We start from the raw sequence: 4,032 nt of genomic DNA, 5'->3' as shown, positions 1-4,032 counted from the left end.
TCATACAAACACAAGATTAAGATTTTGGAGGAAATATAAATAGTTATTGGCCTCCTTGTTCACTTGGTACAGCCCTAGATGAACACCAACACACGGAAATTGTATCCATAGAATTTGGCGTTCTTGAGATCTCACTGAGCCTAATGTCTTTTATTATCAATGAGTGCAAGTATTTTATATTGTTAGTAGATAGTTGATAGATAATATGTAAATAAGGGGCGCATGTGCCAAAGTTCTTACTTTCATGTTTTTACGATTGACTAAAGTAGCTTTTGCAATGATCTTTATCTTGTCAACGCCTTGTGTTTTATTGATGGAAACTTATGGCTCAAGATTAGTTTTTTGTGTTTAGTGAGGAACTAATGAAAAATGTTGAAGTGTCTTTTAAAATGGAAATGTTCATAACATCTTTCGGTATATATACAACTAAGCTAGTGTTGATATCAAAGATGTCTATGGCCCATGAATAGTGTGTTGATATCAAGGATGCCTATGGCCCATGAATGGTAGCTAATAAAACATAGTGTAATTTTTTTTCAAATAACATTTTTCAATTGTCAAAAATAAACATCAATGTAAAACTCATATATATATATATATATATATATATAACTAATAATAAATATATTTAAAATAATAAATATAAAATTTTAATTCTATATTTGATTAAAATATCTAAATTATACGATTTAAAAAATATTTAATTATATAAATTCATATGGCTAATTCTCCATAAACTATCTTAAATAATAAATGTATTTAAAATAAGAAATATAAAACATTTAACTCTACATTTGATTAAAATATCTATATTTGAATAACATTTTACAAATTAAAAAAATAAACATCAATGTAAAATTAATAATAAATATATTTAAAATAAGAATATAAAACATTGAAATCTATAGTTGAACTTGGTAAGGAAAATAGATAGAGATATAAATAACAATAGAAATTATATTATATGAATGAACTACCAATTTCTACTAATTTAATTATAAGTAGAAACATTTTTGTATTAAGTATAAGGAGTTCAAGGAAACAACAAATACCACTAAGAGTCAAAGTATCAGAGGACAAGCCTAACATAGCAAAACAATTGACTATTACATACAAACATAACTAAAAAAGAAAGGATTGTAACAAAAAATAGTAACTATTGTAACACATCTTCGAAGGTGTCCACCCATGCAATCCAACCCATAGCACCTTCCATCCAAACCAATTTCTTCTGATCCTGGCTCTGCTTGAGCATGTAGATCTAAGGGTTTCTTTTAATCTCCTTGCTGATGCAGTTGACCGTTTGGTTGAAGGTGTGGATATTGTCCAAGTGTAGCCTCCAGAAATAACCTTTTTTCACTTTGTTAGCAAAGAATGTAGCATGACTATCCTTAAGCAATCTTTTGAACTTAGCCTTGTTGACCTTCATAGTTATTTGAATCTGCGAAAAAAAATTGAAATATGTGAGACTTTGAAAAGATTCAATAAGCAATCTGGGGACATTTTGAAATCTTTCTTCATTTCTGCACTTCCAAATTTGCCACAAAATGTTAGCTAAGAGAATATCTCAAAACATGTTAACATTTTTTTTTGCATTAGAAATAAAACCATTAATGACTTCAAGAATATTAAAAGTAGTAGGGATGGAAATGTCAAGCATCAACCAAACCTCTTTAGCAAAAATGCACTCAAAGAATATATGTCTTCCCATTTTTGGAGTTCTGCAAATGCTGCACAAGTTAGTATCAGAGAAAGAGTTCCTAATAGGAAGCTTGTTTAGAATAAGTAACCATTTAAAACATTTAATTTTAGGATCAATAGAAATTTTTCAAAGATTGTCAAAAAGCTTATTCCAAGAAGGAACATCTAAATTAGTATACCAAGTATCATTAATATGGCTAATAATTTCATCATCGCAATTAATAATAGAGTAAATGTTCTTAGCTTTAAGCTTGGAAATGATAATACCACCAGGCCATTTGATTTTCAGATAACTATTAGAATCAACATGACAAACAAGAGGAATATTCCTGTTGGTCCTGACAGTCATATTATACGTCTTCTTATGAGAAACAGGAAGATCAAATTTGCTCTTTAACTCATCCCACTGAATAAGTCTATCATTTTCAAAGATGTCAATAAGTTGTTTGATCCCAAGATTGGCCCAACTCTTGGCGGAATAGCCTTGGGTGAGAGCAAGGGACTTATTACCGAGCTTAAGGTTCCACCAAATGGACCTCTCACCATGGAGGGTCTTATCATCAAAGAAATCTTTATTCTTGATGAATTGCCTAACATGGTTCCAGGCCTTCCAGATGGACTTGAATACAGTCAAGCCTTGAACAATGATAGAAAATTCACTACAAATGAGATCAGTGAAGGGAAGATTTTTTCAAAATGTGGCATTCTTAGGATAACCCCTTTCGATATTGTTATGAATAAGAACTCTCCAAGGGTCATCTCCCTCCAAGGCATGAAAGATCCATTTGGAAGCCAAAGCAAGACCACTTAGTCTTAGGTCTTTAAGCCCCAAGCCCCCAAAGAGCTTATCAACATGACACTAGGTTCACCTAATGGAGTGAGTCTTGTTATTTCCTTTCCCATCCGACCAGAGATACTTCCTGGTAACTTTTTGAATTTCCATAACTTGATAATCATTAAACATCCAAGCTGAAGCATAGTAAATATTATAAGAGGAGAGAATCTTTTGACAAACTTGCAATCTACCAACAAAAGATAGAGACCTTTTGTGTCATTTATTCAACTTATTATGAATCTTGTCCTTAACCGAACTCCATGTATCTTTTAAAGAAGGATCAACAGAGAAGGGAATACCTAGATATCTAACAATTTTTGAGGGACCGCCCCACTAGAAACCAAACTTACTAAACCAATCAGGAGGTTGATCATTCCATCCAAGACAAATAGACTTGGATTGAGATAACCTAGCTCCAGAAATCTTACAAAAAAAAGTGAGCTTATTGATCATAGCAACAAAGTTGGCTTCAAAGACTTCATGAAAGAGAGAGGTGTCATCAACAAATTGGAAATTAATAATATCCTTATTATCAGGAAGGGTGATGCCTTTGACAGCAGGGGATAAATTGTTGTCTCTAAGAATATAGAAGAGAGCTTCAGAGGCAATAACAAAAAGGGTAGGGGCAAGTAGATAGCTTGCCTAATCGATCTACCCAAAGGGAAAGGGGCTGAAAGAGATCCATTAATATCAATTTGAGCATGCGCATCTTTAAGAACCATTTTAACAATATCACAGAAGAAAGAAGGGAAGCCAAAAGCATCAAGCATCATACTGCTAAAGTCCCATTCTATTCTATCATAAGCCTTTTCAAAATCTTGTAGAAACATAGCAACATTTTGATCTATGTGCTTGGCCCAATTAAGAGCTTCCCAACTAGTAATCAAGTTCTCAAGGATATATCTCCCTTAACAAAACCAGTTTGAGTAGGGCAAACAAATTTAGGAAGAATAGTTTCCAACCTTCGAGACATGATTTTGGCGAGAATCTTGTAAGAAACATTTAAAAGAGTTATAGGTCTCCAATTCTTTAAGAGAGATTTATCTCCCTCTTTAGGATGAGTTTGATAATTATAGAGTTAATCTCCCTACCCAAAGTTCTAGTATCAATAGCTTCATTATAGATGTTAAGTAATTCTTTGCAAATCCATTTGTTGTTGGCTTTATAAAACTCCACAGGTAACCCGTCAGGTTCAGGAGCTTTATCATTGTTAAGAGAATTGATGGACTTTTCAATTTCCTCCATAGATATGAGTTGTTCAAGAATAGAGGCATCATTATCCTAAATTCTTTTGGGGATAAGATTCCTGCACTGATTTCTAAGAGTCTTAGCTTCCTAAGAGTCCTCGGAAGTTAAAAAAAAATCTTCATAAAACCAAGAAAACTCTTTTTTAATAACATCAATATCAGAAATCATTTGATTATTAATGAGCAATTTATCAATAGTTTCCTTAGCCTGCTTTTGTTTAATAAGATTCAAGAAGAATTTACTACCTC

Source organism: Cupressus sempervirens, chromosome 9 (assembly GCF_028749045.1).
Source record: "Cupressus sempervirens isolate cs-2001-9-10 chromosome 9, ASM2874904v1, whole genome shotgun sequence".
In the NCBI taxonomy this organism is placed as follows: domain Eukaryota; kingdom Viridiplantae; phylum Streptophyta; class Pinopsida; order Cupressales; family Cupressaceae; genus Cupressus; species Cupressus sempervirens.
The sequence above is the reverse complement of the archived record's forward strand: the minus strand, read 5'-3'. Positions refer to the sequence as shown.